We start from the raw sequence: 21044 nt of genomic DNA on the forward strand, positions 1-21044 counted from the left end.
AACAGTACTGACTGGACGGCTGACAAGCGCAATAGCATGATTAAGTATCGCATTTTCAGAAGGATCTGCAATTCTTGCAAAAAGAACAATTTGAGGTTTTGCATCTTTTATTTGGTATGCACTGATGATAAAAGAACATGAAAACCAAACATTTCATCACGAATGCCATCATTTCAACTCCATTAATTCGCTCTTTATCGGCATAATGAACAACCACATCAGCATTCTTCGCCAACAACGGCAACTGACGTCATTCAAAACCCACCAGAACTTTTACAATCTAGCCTGAAATACCCCTTGAAGGCCGCTTTGTGGAGGATCATAGGCAGTGCACTGTTTAACCCATTTATGCCTAGTGGACTCTCCCATTCTTCTCAATTGGATCAATTTATTTCCAAAATTAGGGATGTTTAGTATACTTTTTTTAACATTTAGCATATTTCTTACAAAAATTCCTTTTGCTGCGTCTCATCTGGGTCTACGCTGTTTGCCAAGGCATTTTTTACTAGACGCTAGGCATAAATGGGCTAAGAACTGCTTTCTCCAAAATGCAAGCCAAATATCTATGGCTATTTATAAAACCTCATATTATAGTCCAGATTATCCTTTACAAAATTCAGGATGAAATTATACAAGGGAAATTACTGTGAAATAATGGAATTAGTCGGTATGGCTTGTGTGCACTGCACTTCTCATAATTCAAATAAATCAAACTTTAAAATATTGAATAAATACCTCTTACAGTTTGCAAGATATGCACTTTTTAAACAACTTTGATAGTAATAAATCAACAAAAGTCAATAAGGCATAGGATGTATCTTGCAATGCCCCCCCCCCCCCCCCCCCTCTCCCCCTCATGAAGATCGAAAACCTAGGAAGTGTCAATTTGAAACCTCTTATAGTTTTCGAGATACACTCTGTACAAAATGAGTACATACATTAAAGAAGTGCAATAACGTGCTATGTTAGCTCTATTAATAGGGGAGCAAGAGTTAAGGTTCTGTTGCGCAACACAGATTTTTAATGAAATCTAACTACCTACTTTCAAATGGAGTATTTTTTAGTTCTTAAAATATGCTCCGTTTAAAATGTAAGTAAAAAAATAACGATTGCACTGCACCCCTGGCAATAAGATATATTTAACCCATTTATGCCTAGTGGACTCCCCCATCCTTCTAAATTGGATCAATTTATTTCCAAAATTAGGGATACCTAGTATATTTATTTCTATATTTAGAATAATTCTTACAGAAATTCCTTTGAGCAAACAGCGGAGACCCTGATGAGACGCCGCATCATGCGGCGTCTCATCTGGGTCTACGCTTTTTGCCAAGGCCTTTTTTCTAAACGCTAGGCATAAATGGGTTAATGATAAAGTTTGAAATTGATACCATTTTATACTTTTTCAAGATATGCTCAAGACAATATATCCGACGTCAGGGCGACGTTCGGGCAATGGCGGACATAAGGAAAACCTGAAACCCGTATACCGCCATTACGTAACATTTCTTCGTTATTTATAACGATTTTTAACTGCCCATCGTATTGGAGATTAATATTTATCGGATGAACGTCTTTACAATTTATCTTTTAGCCAGAGTTTTTTTATATTGACGCACACATGCCATTTTTTTCGTCGTATTCTTTGATAATTGCTCATGAACACAATATGGCAATTTAACAGAGACATTTTCGGAAATTAGTCAAGCCTTCCGGAATAACAACCGTATCCACATGCTATCTTAAGGAGAAAATCGGATGTTTTGATTGAACGCTATCCACCTACTCATTTTGTTTTCACAACAGATGAAGGTTCCAGGAGAACAATATTGTTATTTGTAATGCAGGATGTGGCTATTTAAAGAAAGATACGTTTTTTTTTCAGACGGAGCTTTGGAAGTTTGGTTTAAACAGTATTTATTATAATGAAAATTTAAGCATGACATGTGAATTACATGTATACAATTATATATAAGAAAACAAGTTACTTAAAACGTATATGCATTGTTCTCCATACATGTTCTAAGAGCGTTTAAGAAGTTAGCACATGTAACCAGTTAAGGCAATTGATAAAGCGTTTTAACATTGAAGTGTGAGCGAAGTTAAGATTTTTTTTAGGTGCGTGAAGTTGGCTCGCCGTTCGACGTTCGACATTAGTTCAACATTCAAATTACCGAATGTCGAGCTGGCTCGGCATTCCAGCTCGACATTCAGTTCGGCATTCGCATACAGTGTTGTATGCTTATTTTCGAATGTCGAGCTGGCTCGGCATTCCAGCTCGACATTCAGTTCGACATTTGGATATAGTGTTGTACAATTTTTTTTGAATGTCGAGCTGGCTCGGCATTCCAGCTCGACATTCAGTTCGGCATTCGCAAATAGTGTTGTATGCTTATTTTCGAATGTCGAGCTGGCTCGGCATTCCAGCTCGACATTCAGTTCGACATTCGGAGATAATGTTGTTCAATAATTTTTGAATGACGAGCTGGCTCGGCATTCCAGCTCGACATTCAGTTCGACATTCGGAGAAAGTGTTGTTCAATAATTTTTGAATGACGAGTTGGCTCAGCATTTCAGCTCGACATTCAGTTCGAAATTCGGATATAGTGTTGTACAATAATTTTTGAATGACGAGCTGGCTCGGCATTCCAGCTCGACATTCAGTTCGACATTCGGAGAAAGTGTTGTACAATTTTTTTGAATGACGAGCTGGCTCGGCATTCCAGCTCGACATTCAGTTCGGCATTCGCAAATAGTGTTGTATGCTTATTTTTGAATGTCGAGCTGGCTCGGCATTCTTGCTCGACATTCAGTTCGACATTCGGATATGGTGTTGTACAATAATTTTTGAATGTCGAGCTGGCTCGGCATTCCAGCTCGACATTCAGTTCTGCATTCGCAAATAGTGTTGCATGCTTATTTTCGAATGTCGAGCTGGCTCGGCATTCCAGCTCGACATTCAGTTCGGCATTCGCAAATAGTGTTGTATGCTTATTTTCGAATGTCGAGCTGGCTCGGCATTCCAGCTCGACATTCAGTTCGACATTCGGAGATAATGTTGTTCAATAATTTTTGAATGACGAGCTGGCTCGGCATTCCAGCTCGACATTCAGTTCGACATTCGGAGAAAGTGTTGTTCAATAATTTTTGAATGACGAGTTGGCTCAGCATTTCAGCTCGACATTCAGTTCGACATTCGGATATAGTGTTGTACAATAATTTTTGAATGACGAGCTGGCTCGGCATTCCAGCTCGACATTCAGTTCGACATTCGGAGAAAGTGTTGTACAATTTTTTTGAATGACGAGCTGGCTCGGCATTCCAGCTCGACATTCAGTTCGGCATTCGCAAATAGTGTTGTATGCTTATTTTTGAATGTCGAGCTGGCTCGGCATTCTTGCTCGACATTCAGTTCGACATTCGGATATGGTGTTGTACAATAATTTTTGAATGTCGAGCTGGCTCGGCATTCCAGCTCGACATTCAGTTCTGCATTCGCAAATAGTGTTGCATGCTTATTTTCGAATGTCGAGCTGGCTCGGCATTCCAGCTCGACATTCAGTTCGGCATTCGCATATAGTGTTGTATGCTTATTTTCGAATGTCGAACTGGCTCGGCATTCCAGCTCGACCTTCAGTTCGACATTCGGATATAGTGTTGTACAATAATTTTTGAATGTCGAGCTGGCTCGGCATTCCAGCTCGACATTCAGTTCGACATTCGGAGAAAGTGTTGTACATTTTTTTCTGAATGACGAGCTGGCTCGGCATTCCAGCTCGACATTCAGTTCGGCATTCGCAAATAGTTTAGTATGCTTATTTTGGAATGTCGAGCTGGCTCGGCATTCCAGCTCGACATTCAGTTCTGCATTCGCATATAGTGTTGTATGCTTATTTTCGAATGTCGAGCTGGCTCGGCATTCCAGCTCGACATTCAGCTCGGCATTCGCATATAGTGTTGTATGCTTATTTTCGAATGACGAACTGGCTCGGCATTCCAGCTCGACATTCAGTTCAACATTCGGATATAGTATTGTACAATAATTTTTTAATGTCGAGCTGGCTCGGCATTCCAGCTCGACATTCAGTTCAACATTCGGAGAAAGTGTTGTACAATAATTTTTGAATGACGAGCTGGCTCGGCATTCCAGCTCGACATTCAGTTCGACATTCGGATATAGTGATGTACAATAATTTTTGAATGACGAGCTGGCTCGGCATTCCAGCTCGACATTCAGTTCGACATTCGGAGATAGTGTTGTACAATGATTTTTGAATGTCGAGCTGGCTCGGCATTCCAGCTCGACATTCAGTTCGGCATTCGCAAATAGTGTTGTATGCTTATTTTTGAATGACGAGCTGGCTCGGCATTCCAGCTCGACATTCAGTTCGACATTCGGAGAAAGTGTTGTACAATAATCTTTTATTGACGAGCTGGCTCGGCATTCCAGCTCGACATACGGATATAAAGTTGTACAATAATTTTTGAATGACGAGCTGGCTCGGCATTCCAGCTCGACATTCAGTTCGACATTCGGAGATAGTGTTGTACAATGATTTTTGAATGTCGACCTGGCTCGGCATTCAAGCTCGACATTCAGTTCGGCATTCGCAAATAGTGTTGTATGCTTATTTTTAAATGACGAGCTGGCTCGGCATTCCAGCTCGACATTCAGTTCGAAATTCGGAGAAAGTGTTGTACAATAATTTTTTAATGACGAGCTGGCTCGGCATTCCAGCTCGACATTCAGCTCGACATTCGGATATAAAGTTGTACAATAATTTTTGAATGACGAGCTGGCTTGGCATTCCAGCTCGACATTCAGTTCGACATTCGGATATAGTGTTGTACAATAATTTTTGAATGTGGAGCTGGCTCGGCATTCCAGCTCGACATTCAGTTCGGCATTCGCAAATAGTGTTGTATGCTTATTTTCGAATGTCGAGCTGGCTCGGCATTCCAGCTCGACATTCAGTTCGGCATTCGCAAATATTGTTGTATGCTTATTTGTGAATGTCGAGCTGGCTCGGCATTCCAGCTCGACATTCAGTTCGGCATTCGCATACAGTGTTGTATGCTTATTTTCGAATGTCGAGCTGGCTCGGCATTCCAGCTCGACATTCAGTTCGACATTCGGATATAGAGTTGTACAATATTTTTTGAATGACGAGCTGGCTCGGCATTCCAGCTCGACATTCAGTTCGACATTCGGATATAGTGTTGTACAATAATTTTTGAATGTCGAGCTGGCTCGGCATTCTAGCTCGACATTCAGTTCAACATTCGGAGAAAGTGTTGTACAATAATTTTTGAATGACGAGCTGGCTCGGCATTCCAGCTCGACATTCAGTTCGACATTCGGATATAGTGTTGAACAATAATTTTTGAATGACGAGCTGGCTCGGCATTCCAGCTCGACATTCAGTTCGACATTCGGAGATAGTGTTGTAAAATGATTTTTGAATGTCAAGCTGGCTCGGCATTCCAGCTCGCATTCAGTTCGGCATTCGCAAATAGTGTTGTATGCTTATTTTTGAATGACGAGCTGGCTCGGCATTCCAGCTCGACATTCAGTTCGACATTCGGATATACTGTTGTACATTTTTTTTATAATGTCGAGCTGGCTCGGCATTCCAGCTCGATATTCAGTTCGACATTCGGATATAGTGTTGTACAATAATTTTTAAATGGCGAGCTGACCGATGGACGACCAACCGAAGACCGATGGACGACCGACGGACGGGAGAGGGATAACCGATGGACGACCGACAGAAAGATAAGGGACGACCGATTGACAACCGATTGGGGACCGATGGACGGGAGGGGTAACCGATGGACGACCGACAGAAAGATAAGGGACGACCGATGGACGACCGATGGGCGACCGATGGACGACCGATGGACGACCCATTGATGACCGATGGACGACCGATGGACGACGGATGGACGACCGACAGAAAGATAAGGGACGACCGATGGACAACCGATTAGCGACCGATGGACGACCAATGGACGGGAGAGGGATAACCGATGGACGACCGACAGAAAGATAAGGGACGACCGATGGACGACCGATGGACGACCGATGGACGACCGATGGGCGACCGATGGACGACCGATGGATGACCGATGGACGACCGATGGACGACCGATGGACGACCGATGGACGAAAACGGACCGAAGGACGACCGAAGGACCGAAGGACGACCGATGGACGACCGATGGACGTCCAACGGACAACCGATGGCCGACCGATGGTCGTCCCTGGTCCAACGGTTGGTCGTCCCTCGGTCGTCCCTCGGTCGTCCCTCGGTCGTCCATCGGTCATCCATCGGTCGTCCTTCGGTCGTCCTTCGGTCGTCCTTCGGTCGTCCTTCGGTCGTCCTTCGGTCGTCCTTCGGTCGTCCTTCAGTCGTCCTTCGGTCGTCCTTCGGTCGACCCTCGTCCAACTGTTGGTCGTCCATTGTCTGCCCTTGTCCGTCCGTTGGTCGTCCATCGGTCGTCCCTTATCTTTCTGTCGGTCGTCCATCGGTTATCCCTCTCCCGTCCATCGGTCGCCAATCGGTCGGCCATCGGTCGTCCCTTATCTTTCTGTCAGTCGTCCATCGGCCGTCCATCGGTCGTCCATCGGTCGTCCCTTATCTTTCTGTCGGTCGTTTATCGGTCGTTCCATCGGCCGTCCATCGGTCGTCCATCGGTCGTCGCTCGGCCAACTGTCGGCCGTCCATCGGTCGTTAATCGGCCGTCCATCGGTCGTCCCTAGTCCAATTGCTGGCCGTCCATTGGTCGTTCATTGTCTGCCCTTGTCCGTCCGTTGATCATCCATCGGTCGTCCCTTATCTTTATGTCGGTCGTCCATCGGTTATCCCTCTCCCATCCATCGGTCGTCCATCGGTCGCCAATCGGTCGTCCATCGGTCGTCCCTTATCTTTCTGTCGGTCGTCCATCGGTTATCCCTCCCCCGTCCGTCGGTCGTCCATCGGTCTTCGGTTGGTCGACCGGTCAGATCGACATTTAAAAATTATTGTACAACACTATATTCGAATGTCGATCTGAATGTCGAGCTGGAATGCCGAGCCAGCTCCACATTCAAAAATTATAGTACAACACTATATCCGAATGTCGAACTGAATGTCGAGCTGGAATGCCGAGCCAGCTCGTCATTAAAAAATTATTGTACAACACTTTCTCCGATTGTCGAACTAAATGTCGAGCTGGAATGCCGAGCCAGCTCGTCATTCAAAAATAAGCATACAACACTATTTGCGAATGCCGAACTGAATGTCGAGCTGGAATGCCGAGCCAGCTCGACATTCAAAAAACATTGTACAACACTATCTTCGAATGTCGTACTGAATGTCGAGCTGGAATGCCGAGCCAGCTCGACATTCGAAAATAAGCATACAACACTGTATGCGAATGCCGAACTGAATGTCGAGCTGGAATGCCGAGCCAGCTCGACATTCAAAAAGTATTGCTCAACACTTTCTGCGAATGTCGAACTGAATGTCGAGCTGGAATGCCGAGCCAGCTCGACATTCGAAAATAAGCATACAATACTATATGCGAATGCCGAACTGAATGTCGAGCTGGAATGCCGAGCCAGCTCGACATTCGAAAATAAGCATACAACACTATATGCGAATGCCGAACTGAATGTCGAGCTGGAATGCCGAGCCAGCTCGACATTCGAAAATAAGCATACAACACTATTTGCGAATGCCGAACTGAATGTCGAGCTGGAATGCCGAGCCAGCTCGACATACAAAAAACATTGTACAACACTTTCTCCGAATGTCGAACTGAATGTCGAGCTGGAATGCCGAGCCAGCTCGTCATTCAAAAATAAGCATACAACACTATTTGCGAATGCCGAACTGAATGTCGAGCTGGAATGCCGAGCCAGCTCGACATTCAAAAAACATTGTACAACACTATCTTCGAATGTCGAACTGAATGTCGAGCTGGAATGCCGAGCCAGCTCGACATTCGAAAATAAGCATACAACACTGTATGCGAATGCAGAACTGAATGTCGAGCTGGAATGCCGAGCCAGCTCGACATTCGAAAATAAGCATACAACACTATATGCAAATGCCGAACTGAATGTCGAGCTGGAATGCCGAGCCAGCTCGACATACAAAAAACATTGTACAACACTTTCTCCGAATGTCGAACTGAATATCGAGCTGGAATGCCGAGCCAGCTCGTCATTCAAAAATAAGCATACAACACTATTTGCGAATGCCGAACTGAATGTCGAGCTGGAATGCCGAGCCAGCTCGACATTCAAAAAACATTGTACAACACTATCTTCGAATGTCGAACTGAATGTCGAGCTGGAATGCCGAGCCAGCTCGACATTCGAAAATAAGCATACAACACTGTATGCGAATGCCGAACTGAATGTCGAGCTGGAATGCCGAGCCAGCTCGACATTCGAAAATAAGCATACAACACTATATGCGAATGCCGAACTGAATGTCGAGCTGGAATGCCGAGCCAGCTCAACATTCAAAAATTATAGTACAACACTATATCCGAATGTCGAACTGAATGTCGAGCTGGAATGCCGAGCCAGCTCGTCATTCAAAAATTATTGTACAACTTTATATCCAAATGTCGAGCTGAATGTCGAGCTGGAATGCCGAGCCAGCTCGTCATTAAAAAATTATTGTACAACACTTTCTCCGAATGTAGAACTGAATGTCGAGCTGGAATGCCGAGCCAGCTCGTCATTCAAAAATAAGCATACAACACTATTTGCGAATGCCGAACTGAATGTCGAGCTGGAATGCCGAGCCAGCTCGACATTCAAAAAACATTGTACAACACTATCTTCGAATGTCGAACTGAATGTCGAGCTGGAATGCCGAGCCAGCTCGACATTCGAAAATAAGCATACAACACTGTATGCGAATGCCGAACTGAATGTCGAGCTGGAATGCCGAGCCAACTCGACATTCGAAAATAAGCATACAACACTATATGCGAATGCCGAACTGAATGTCGAGCTGGAATGCCGAGCCAGCTCGACATTCGAAAATAAGCATACAACACTATATGCGAATGCCGAACTGAATGTCGAGCTGGAATGCCGAGCCATCTCGTCATTCAAAAATTATTGTACAACACTATATCCGAATGTCGACCCGAATGTCGAGCTGGAATGCCGAGCCAGCTCGACATTCAAAAAGTATTGCTCAACACTTTCTCCGAATGTCGAACTGAATGTCGAGCTGGAATGCCGAGCCAGCTCGACATTCGAAAATAAGCATACAATACTATATGCGAATGCCGAACTGAATGTCGAGCTGGAATGCCGAGCCAGCTCGACATTCGAAAATAAGCATACAACACTATATGCGAATGCCGAACTGAATGTCGAGCTGGAATGCCGAGCCAGCTCGACATTCGAAAATAAGCATACAACACTATTTGCGAATGCCGAACTGAATGTCGAGCTGGAATGCCGAGCCAGCTCGACATTCAAAAAATATTGTACAACACTATATCCGAATGTCGAACTGAATGTCGAGCTGGAATGCCGAGCCAGCTCGTCATTCAAAAATTATTGTACAACTTTATATCCGAATGTCGAGCTGAATGTCGAGCTGGAATGCCGAGCAAGCTCGTCATTAAAAAATGATTGTACAACACTTCCTCCGAATGTCGAACTGAATGTCGAGCTGGAATGCCGAGCCAGCACGTCATTCAAAAATAAGCATACAACACTATTTGAGAATGCCGAACTGAATGTCGAGCTGGAATGCCGAGCCAGCTCGTCATTCAAAAATTATTGTACAACACTATATCCGAATGTCGAACTGAATGTCGAGCTGGAATGCCGAGCCAGCTCGTCATTCAAAAATTATTGTACAACACTATATCCGAATGTCGAACTGAATGTCGAGCTGGAATGCCGAGCCAGCTCGACATTCGAAAATAAGCATACAACACTATTTGCGAATGCCGAACTGAATGTCGAGCTGGAATGCCGAGCCAGCTCGACATTCAAAAAACATTGTACAACACTTTCTCCGAATGTCGAACTGAATGTCGAGCTGGAATGCCGAGCCAGCTCGACATTCAAAAATAAGCATACAACATTATATGCGAATGCCGAACTGAATGTCGAGCTGGAATGCCGAGCCAGCTCGACATTCGGTAATTTGAATGTTGAACTAATGTCGAACGTCGAACGGCGAGCCAACTTCACGCACCTATTTTTTTTAGATATGTGAAAGATAGAGCATGAAGAGAGCTTAGACTGAGAGGGAAGACGAGGAACATTCACCGAAGGACACTAGGCGTCAAATATGGTGGGCTGTTACCAGTTTATGTATATGAAAAGCGTTTTGACATCACGATATATCGTTAGACCCTAAGAATTACTGATTTGCTTTGCTAATGTTTAAGGTATTCGCATCCAAAGAGTAGGTTGTTTGTTTTAAGAGGGCATGGGATATCTCCAAACAGATTATTCCGGAGATGTTGGTGGTGCTAACATTGTAGAAGGAAATGGTTTGCAGTTTCGCCGGTGCATATTCTTGCTGCCTCATTTTGAACAGCGTCTAAGTCTGCGATTCATTCGTTGGAACAGTTACCCAAGACTGCGTTGAGCAGCGGTCTGATGCAATGGACGTACATTTTTTCTAGGTTGGACCTGGTCAGTACGTGTTTCTTTGCCATGCCATTTTTGTGTAAAAATATGCAACCAGTATAAAGCAATGACAATTAAAAAAAAATAATATGTTAATGATTGAGCTTTGAATATCGACGATTTGAACAAGCATAACTTTTAAATATCATAAACATTTTATCCAATCAAACTCCGTGTTCTCAGAAAAGCCATGCCGCCTTGCTGTAATTTATAACAAGCAAATTCGTTGAATTGATATCCCCGCCAATATGCTTCTGGACAAAAAAGTGTTATATTTGACACTCAAAAAAGTATTTTTTTCAAGATACAAAGGGCCATAACTCCGTTATTAACATATGGTGTACAATGCCATTTGACGTGCATCATCCTCTTATCCATATATATACTCATACCAAGTTTCAATGAAATCCGCCAAAGCACTTTCAAGATATGGCTCCGGACACACAAAAAGCATTTTTTTTAAGATACAAAGGGCCATAACTCCGTTATTAACATATGGTGTACAATGCCATTTGGCGTGCATCATCCTCTTATCCATATATAAACTCATACCAAGTTTCAATGAAATCCGCCAGAGCACTTCCAAGATATGGCTCCGGACACAAAAGTGCCGGACGGACGGAAAGACGGAAGGATGGAAAGAGGCCGGACGGATGGATGAACAACGCCAAAACAATATCCCTCCGCCTATGGCGGGGGATAATAGACATGAGACAACAAGTAGACAAATCGGGCAAATCGGTGTTGCTCACTATACATAAGTAAAATCTGATTCATCGTTGTTAATTACTGTTAAGACGAAAAGTGAAATCGTCATTAAAAATAAGAGAAATCGTTGGACAATATTTTATAAATTTATCGCATAAACTGAATTTATGTTTGATTAATGTCTTAATATCCACCAAATTAAAATAAATCTTAAATGTAGATGTATCCAAATAATAAAGCATTAGCAAAGTATACAGTTGCAGCAATGGAAAGATGCAAGGTCTACGCAGAAAGAAATATTATGTTATAAAATCGCTTGTCAAATACGACATCATTTGATTGATCATTAACACAGAACCGCAGACCTCACTTTATTCAGAGGTTTTATGCGTGATTACATAAAGACGCAATTTAGTGTTGTGTAACATTGTGCCATTCGACCCAATCTCGTGGTCTATAAGACAACGTTTACTGTTAACATCGCGAAAAATAAGCACTTCTGGATACTAATAAACCTATTTTCTATGTGCACGCCAATTTTCAGACCGATCTTTCATGTAGAAATGCTTGAAAATGCATTTTATTATAACGCCTGATAAGCCATGTGGCTTTCGCGTTCGGAGCTTTGATTTATAACGGGCGTTCAGGCGTAAAAAGATTACCCTAAATAATCACAATCGATCAAAATACTGGAATATTGTTACAAGCTATGTAGAAAAAGAAGTAAACAACTATTAAAACGTGTTCATGAGCTCTTTCAGCACAAATTGTTGCGATTTGAGATGCTCAAGACGAGTTTTTGTACGTTTTTTTTCTTATTTTCCTCTGAAAACGTATTTTCTTCTTAAAAACTCACGATGCTCCTTAAATTCGTGAAACAAACGCATTTATTCCGTGAAATTCGCCAAAACGCGTCATATCCCACTAAAAAAAATGATGATTTTCTGTAAATACAGCTCCTTTGAGACTTGGCCTGCTTTTGCGTTTATGTCATAATACACTAAATAGTTTCCCTATATAATTCAATGTAAAAGCGACAACTTTGAGCGAAAATAAATGCAACATTTTGCACATAGAGACCCCCATAACCATACCTTTTCTTAAAGGCCATTCTAAGCGGAATCGATTTATGCAATAAAAAGGATATGTCATGTACAATGCAAGAAAGAACTTGACACAAATCAAAATCGACTGTTTTTGCAACTTTTTTTTTCGGCCGTTTCTTAGTGGAATGTAACCTTTTCTAGTGCAATGGTTTACTATAGTCTTCACGTGTATCATATTTCAGGGATTCAGTAGTGAACACCTATTCATTCCCTACCATTATCTCCGCAAGATAACACCCGAATAATGGTAAAACGTGTAAAACATGCCTTCCTGTCAACTATGATATTTTTTTAGAGAGTACAGCCCTTCATGAAGCGATCATTTAGTGTATTGTAACCTAAAATGATCAAACTTCCTCCAAACACGTGAACTCATTTTATTATGCCACGACAGCGCTTTTACGTTGGAGACGCTGACATGATATTTTAAAGTGTTATCGGATACCCATCCGATAACAGTTTTAAGCTCCGCCCATCAATATCCGTTTTACAACTCCGCCCATATTTGGTTTACTCAATGAATTTTTTTAGCGTTCCATGTTTTAGCCCCGCCCATTCTGAGAACTACTTTTTTGTAGGCGTGGTATGTCGCTTCTTTGATTTAAATGGAAACAAACAGCGATTCATATTTTATTCAGAAGTTAGAACATGACTCACCACTTTAAATATTTGGCAGAAAGGTGCGAAAGGGACCTAAATTTAATGAGAATGTTAAGAGGCACAGGTTTCGGATCAGATAAAAATAGCCTCTTAACACTCTACAAGTCCCTTATACGTCCAAAGCTAGATTATGGAGCCCAAATCTATGCATGTGCTAAGCCAAACGCCCTAAAAATGGTTGATGCCATTCAACACAAGGCCCTAAGGATAGCTCTGAGAGCCCTAAACTGTACACCGGGTGCACTGCTAGAGGAGGAGGCCGGTGTGTTACCTCTTGACTTGCGTAGAAAACAACAGTCCCTCAATTTCTGGGCCAGGGTTAAGTCTCGGCATGGTTCAAACCCCGTAAACAAACTTGTCGGGACTGGCACCTTCGTCAAGGGGAAAATACTTAAGCGTAAGCATGTCGCCCTGCCTTTTGGTGCGAGTATTAGGACCCTGGTTGAGGATGCCGGTCTCGACAAGGTACATGTAGCAGACCTGAGGCCCTCCAAGGCCCCCCCTGGACGCTTGGACCCATTGCTGTTGACCTATCACTCTCTAATAAAATAACGAAAACTGACTTGCCACAACTCATCAAGTCAGAAGCTCTCTCTCTTATAGATAATATGTATGCTGAGCATCTAAAAATCTACACTGACGGCTCCAAATGCCCTAACTCTGGTTTGGTAGCCAACTCTTTTGTAATCCCTTCAAAAAACATTAGTAAAACGCACAGGCTCAGCAACAATCTCTCTATTTTTACAGCAGAACTTTTGGCAATTAAATTCTCTCTGTGCTGGATATTGGTCAATAAACCTACTAAAACTGCTATTTTATCAGACTCAATGTCATCTCTTGAGTCCATAAAAAACAGAAATAGCAGATCTAGGCCTGATATTTTAGCTAGCATTTTGGAACTTCATCAACAGTGCCTAGATAAATCTTTAAAGGTCACATTAGTATGGTGTCCAGCACATGTCAACATCAGTGGGAATGAACAGGCCGACAGGGGGGCCAAAGAGGGCCTCTTGAGGGGGGCCGTAGATGTTGGGGAACCCCTGGCACCTTCTGAGATCTACTCCCTGACAAAGAAATTTGTTTTGGGCGAGTGGAATCTCCGGACCGACAATTTGTCTTCCCGTCGACATACTTTTACTAGACCTGCGAAAACCCTCAGGCCGCCTGACAGATACTCGGCAAGCATTGTGCTTGACAGAGCCATCACGCGCCTGAGGATGGGAACCACCCTATTACCCGGTGGCGCAGGAAAGTATGTCCTCGGTATAGACCCTGCATGTCCTAGGTGCCAGGAACCTCTCACTGCGCCCCACATGCTGCTACACTGTCCTAACCATAAGGCGCAGAGGGACCACCTTGAAGCTGCATTGCACTCCCATGGACTAGTTTTTAACCTTACCAACGTGCTAGACCCCAAGGGAGCAGCTAGGGGCCCGGTCTTCTCTGCCCTCGCCAAATACTTACTAGATTGTCAAATAACTGACAAAATCTAGGTCATTGGGGGAGGGAGAGCAGCCAACACCCACCTAATTATACAGTCTTGTGACTGTTTTCTTTTAAAAATGTGTAATCTCTGCACAAACCTGATGTAATCAAATAATTGTGTTGGATTTGTGTCGCTTTTACACAACCTTTATTTTAGTTTTTAATGGGTTTATTGTTCTACCCCGCCCTTTCTAAATCAGGCCAATGGCATTGACCTGGTCTTCTTTATTTTAATACATTTTTTATGAGAGCATGACGTTAGTCCACCATTTACATTTTTCAGTTTTTTAATATAATCATATTTTATGGCATTTCTTATTACAAGAAAGGACGAGGCTGTCCAGTAACCTGGGATTGTTGGCTGCATTGCACCCCCTCCCTTCCTCTTTGACACCCCACCCTTTCCCCTTCAAACTCGAAGAACCATGTCGGACTGGAGTGCACGGTGCAGGGCCTTATACCATTATAAACACCTATTTAGCCCTATCTAGGACAAAGTATTGTCGAAAGTACTAATCTTGTACCTTGGAGCACATTAAGGATTATTATAACTGCTATCTTGTGTAGCAATTTCCTTATTTTTGTGAAAACTGCTATTTTATATAGCAAATTGCCTTAATTTTATTATTATTGCATTAACTCATGTTAAAATTGCTACTTTTATAGCAAATATCCTAATTTTTTATATTAAATTGCTATTTTATATAGCAAATTGCCTCGGTTTTACTGTCTAATTGTCATTTGGATACCATATAAGGTACTTTAGTATTATTTCCTACAATGTTATCATCAGTATACTAATAATATTGGATAGATTAGAGCTTTTTGGGTTTATCTTAACGTATCTAGGTAATATTTGGTCTTTTTACCATTTTACATTTCACCATTATCAATTTTCCTTCAATAGTATACAAACTATTTTTCATTTACCGTGCACTCCCTCTGGTTCAGGGGAAACAACCATTGTAGACTTCATCATCACAATTATCTCCCTTAGTACAACTGAGTGACACCACCCCTGCTGGCTCTTCTTTTCCCCCACCCACATCGGCCTACACTTCCATAAAATCTCTCCTTCTTTCAACCCTCCAGGGTGGCAACATGTATTTTAAATATATGTATGCATATAGTCCTGTACATATTGTAAATAATGTACATCTTGTACAAATTTAGCTGTCTTTGTCTTATTTTTAACTGTAAAGTACATTGTCTTACCCTTAATTTTTATGTGGCCCTATGAAGGTGACCGTTTGGAGACACGTAAGTTATTGCACTTAACATATAAGGGTTTATTACTAAACCCACTTTTAAATATTGTTTTAATGCCACTCTGGGGGGATCTCTCTTTTCCATAGCCCAATCCTCCTTAAGTTCCATACAGACAGGGTCTTATGTTGGAGCATTACGGCTATATTCCCTGTCTGCAAGTGTTCAACATTGAGCCACATACATAAACTTGTACTCATTAATTTTTTAACAACTCAATACTCAATTGCAATATTAATATATAATTGAGAGTTACACACTCTATGTGATATCATATATTGTCTTTTTTTTTTCCTTTCCTTCTCATACAATTGCATTTGCACATGCAACTTCACTCTACAATTGAGAGCTGTTAAATCAGGCTCTGGCATCCCTATTAATAAATGTTCTTAGATATAAACATATCTCTCTTATGATTAGATCTTGTTGTTTGGCGTTTAGTTTAAACTTTAAACATACACATAAAAATGGTACTTGACTATGCATGTAAACATATTGTGGCAATGTTCAACCACTTTGTGATCTGGAAAACCCTCAAATATTATTATATTGTTACACAAACATAATACACATCTGTGTATTCCTTTTTCTATAATTAATATATTAAATAGTCCTATTTGGATTCAAATTTTTAAACCACAGATCACAAAGTCTAAAGACTCCAACAAACCCATTGCAGTATATACTGAACAGTGGGTCTGGTAATGATGCTGCCACATACAACAGTATGTGTGTTTTCACCATCTTTACTTATAAAAATTGGGCTATTCTTTCTCTCTCTCCTCCTTAAAAAACAATACAAAGAATAACATACAATAACAACATCATATGAATGATATAAATTAATAATAAGTACAGTAATGTAACAAAAACATAGTAATCTTTTTTGTATTAACTCATTCTTGTTCTTTCATTTATATTTTTGCATATCAACCATCATTGTTTACTTTTTCTTAAAAGTACAAAGTCAGCCGTGGGAAAATCTATTTTAAAACGGATTGACCTACTGGCAATCCTTAATAAGAAATTTCGGCCAATCAGCGCCATCGTTATATAAGCGCATCAACCAATTAAAACGCCGCTTTTTAACCGCGTTAGGCCTATTCACTGTATAGCACTGCGTCTTTTTAACGCTTCATATAAAGGTTATATATTTTTAAACCAATAGATTTTTATTAAGGCACCGCACCAACACTGCAAAGTTTTATATTTATACCAATGGTACAGCCCAGTTAAATCGGGCTGTCCATTTTATGGCCGTTTTCGGCTTTTTATGCAGAGTTCTATGTTAAGCAGTGTGCTCGGGCAATGGTTTTTAACCGAAGTCCCGAGGGTAAATAACCCCAATAGTCAGTTCATATTTTATTCAGAAGTTAGAACATGAATAAACAAGAAGTTGTTTTTTTAAACAAAACTAACACCTTATTAAGTATATATATATATAGGGAAATATAAATTAAATGAGCATTGATCAATGGAAAAAAATTAAACAAATACAAATGTGCACCGCTACCATTCACTGGCTGCTGATGAATACAATGTAAAACAGTAATGATAAACATTTAAAACGTAACACAAAAATACTTAACACGTTTTAAATAAAATATGACAGATTTGATCAAGTTAAAGAAGAATTTATGACAAATATTCACTAAACATCTCGTCTAAGATTAATTTATATATATATAAAAAAAAACTAATACTTTACAAATGCTTTCCTTGTTTGTGTCATTCTTATAAAATGCAAGGCAAACAGATGAATAGCATACACAATGAATTGACATTGACAAAGTAAAATAATTAATACTTGATTGAGATGCTTTGCTGATGCCTGCCATGCCTAATAATACATGACAATTTCAATTTTTAAATGTCTGAAATCAAACTTTCACAAAAAAATGATTCTATCTCCACAACCAAACAGGAAATTTGTGTAGTCAACCTGAAAATAAAATAAAGAATCCTTTAATAAGAAAAAAAAAACATCATCAAACATTCATTGCATAACTGCTATAACCCTTTCAGTGCTGGAACCGAATTTTGAAGGCCTTTGCAAACAGTTTGGATCCAGATGAGACGCCACAAAATGTGGCGTCTCATCTGGATCCAAACTGTTTGCTATTCTTATAGTAATCTTTAAAAAAAATGAAGAAAATGCTTATTTTACAAATTCAGCAGACGACAAATTTCCCAGCATGCAAAGGGTAAAAAAATAAAAATCCAGATATATAATTTGTATTAAAATTTAAACTTTATAAATATAGTGACATATAGATTTATAACATGTTCAGATAAAACAATAACATAAATACTCTCAAAAATAAATTTGTCGACAAAAAGTATTACCTTTCCGACAAATTAATTAGATGGGTTGATGTGAAGCTGTGCCGGCATGCAGTTGGGGGGGGGGGGGGGTATCTCGAGTTGGATGAGAGGCAGAGAAAGACTCGGACAAGTGCAACTGACGAGGGTAGAACTGTGCCGCCAAGAATTTTGGTAGATATCATCACCCATGGAATGTGTTGTCGCAACTTTCTGCCATTAAAAGAAAAACATTTCATATTATAATAAAATAAAACAAATCCAACAGGAGATAACATTTCAAAATAGAGTGTTTTAATAACATTTTTATGGCACAACTTGAACAAATTACAACTTTAATAGACACAACATTATTAATACAATATGAAAATGTATAAACTCCACTTTATATAAAAATAATTTAGAATTTCTTTTAACTTAAAATATTTTTATTATGGACTCGGGGCTTTTTTTGCTTATTAAGGGAATAGGTGTTTGTTTTCCTAATTTGAGAAATTTGCGACTCAAATTTTCACAATTTAAAGAAGTTCGCGACTCAAATTTTCACAATTTAAAAAAAGTTTGCAACTCATTTTTTCACAATGTTGATCTGTGGGCGACACAATTTTGAACAGTTTTCGACATATGTTTTCAAAAAAGTTGCACAGCGCGCAACTCATTTGTTCACAGTTTTTAACAATGATTTTTTTATGAACAGTGCGTGACTCAATTTGTTCACAATTTTGAACAATGTGCAACTCATTTTTTAAAATTGTGTACAGTGCATGACTCATTTTTCCACCATGTTGAATTAACAGTGCGCGACTCATTTTTTTCCAAATTTTGAACAGTGCGCGACTCATTTTAACAAATTTTGAACAGTGCGCAACTTATGTGTTTTCACAATTTGAAGAGTTTGTGACTTATTTTTTTGTAATTTTGAATGAACAGTGCCCCACAAAATTGTCCCCCATTTTTGAACAGTGGGCAAATGATTGTTCCAAATTTTGTACAGCGCGTGACATGATTTTTTCACAATTTTGAGCAATGCGCAACTCATTTTTCCACAATTTTTGAATGAACAGTGCATGACTTATTTTTTTGCAAAAATTTGAACAGTGAGCAACTCATTTTACAAATGTTGTACAGCGCATGACTCATTTTTTCAAAATTTAATTTATGAAAAGTGTGGGACTCATTTTTCCACAATTTTGAAATCAGAATGAACAGTGGGCAACTAATGTTTCCAACAATTTCGAACAGTGCGCGACTCATTTTTTCAAATTTTGGTACAGTGCATGTCTCATTTTTTCACAATTTCGAACAGTTCGCAACTCATTTTTCCACAATTTTGAATAAACAGTTCGCGACAGTAGAACAACTGGCACTGATCATTGGTTCATCAGCATGAGAATGGGTGTAAAAAAATGGCACAAATAATGAAACATGTGTGTTTAAGCATGTATACATAACAAATTCAATGAAACTTACCAACCACTCAGCCAGGAAACATATGGTGCAGAAGCTGCGGGATTCAGCATGCTCTCCCACTGATATTATGCAGATCAGTGGTCAAACTGGCAGTCAACTTATGTTGGGATTTCCCAATTGTGAAGATATTAACCTCAGCAATCTCCAAACACAAACATGTTCATTTATTGTTAGTCCAAATAATTAGACGTAAGCTACCCCGCTTACGTCTAAACGGCTACCGTCGTTTTCCTATAGCAAATTGAGTTCACTTTAAACTTCAGTTTTTCTCGTTAAATCTTTGCTAATGCATAAAATTATCATTAATTAGAGATAAATGTGTGCGATTACCTCTTAAATGTGTAAAAATTGTGCTTTTAAACCACTTATGTACATTTTTAAAAATAAACATACACAACACACGAAATGTGTTTGTCGTTTATAGAATTACATTGAATTATCTTGAACGAAATTATTTTTTGAATAGGTTACACATAACCAATTGTTGTTGTACAACAAACCACATCACTTTTTAGCTTTCTGTACTCTTTAATTAAATGGAACCTATATGTGTGTGTTAAAACTACCAGTTGTATCACGGAGTGTATATTGTTAGGAGATGAATCGAGTATTTGACCCTTACTGTAGTAAATTCAATCTTATGCAAAAACTATTCATCCGATTTTATTGGTTTATACGTTATCTTGTTGCTTATTAATTCCTCTTTCAAAAAATATACGTTTTAGTATATTCCCGTTGTTATTAATGGATTTATAGCGAGATAAACTCAAGAAATACACATTTTATGTTTTACCAACGCGCGTTTTACCGTATTGTGGCTATCGATCTTGTACATGTTTGTACAATTAGCTTACAGCGAAGCGCCGAGGTTATACATTTTGATGTACCCACTCACGTCTTTTGTTGAATTATAGTTTCATTTCTCAGCCGATTTTGACAAATTATATATCATTAGAAAGCTTACGTTACGTAGTAAACAGATATATAAATATATATTAAGTTTTTCTTCTGATTTCGACAGCCCGGCGAGTTATAACTTTAACTTTTGCAAATATACCGTTTTGGAGTTTTAGAATCTAGATTTACGGTTGACATGTTCGTACTTAATACCAATTTGTAGCGTTCTTCTGATTTCGACAGCCCGGCGAGTTATAACTTTAACTTTTGCAAATATCATACCGTTTTGGAGTTTTAGAATCTAGATTTACGGTTGACATGTTCGTACTTAATACCAATTTGTAGCGTTTATATTTGGAGTTCAGTTTTAAAAATTACATCTTGCTTAGAAGAATAGAATTCTGTATACGATAGAAAAAAAATTGTTTAAAAACGAAAGTAATTAAGGAATGAAGGCGGAAGAAAGT

The 21044-nt window shown here is 40.0% G+C and overlaps 1 long non-coding RNA gene across 1 annotated transcript; it reads right to left on the minus strand.

Moving 5' to 3' along the window:
* Positions 1–17281: 17281 nt before the first annotated feature.
* Positions 17282–19853, minus strand: LOC127868546 (uncharacterized). Its single transcript, XR_008044174.1, has 3 exons — positions 19681–19853; positions 18235–18423; positions 17282–17830 (listed from the first exon to the last, which is right to left on the minus strand). It is a non-coding gene; the product is annotated as an uncharacterized LOC127868546 (long non-coding RNA).
* Between the last annotated feature and the right edge of the window lie 1191 nt (positions 19854–21044).

The sequence above is a fragment of the Dreissena polymorpha genome, chromosome 2, assembly GCF_020536995.1.
Source record: "Dreissena polymorpha isolate Duluth1 chromosome 2, UMN_Dpol_1.0, whole genome shotgun sequence".
In the NCBI taxonomy this organism is placed as follows: Eukaryota; Metazoa; Mollusca; class Bivalvia; order Myida; family Dreissenidae; genus Dreissena; species Dreissena polymorpha.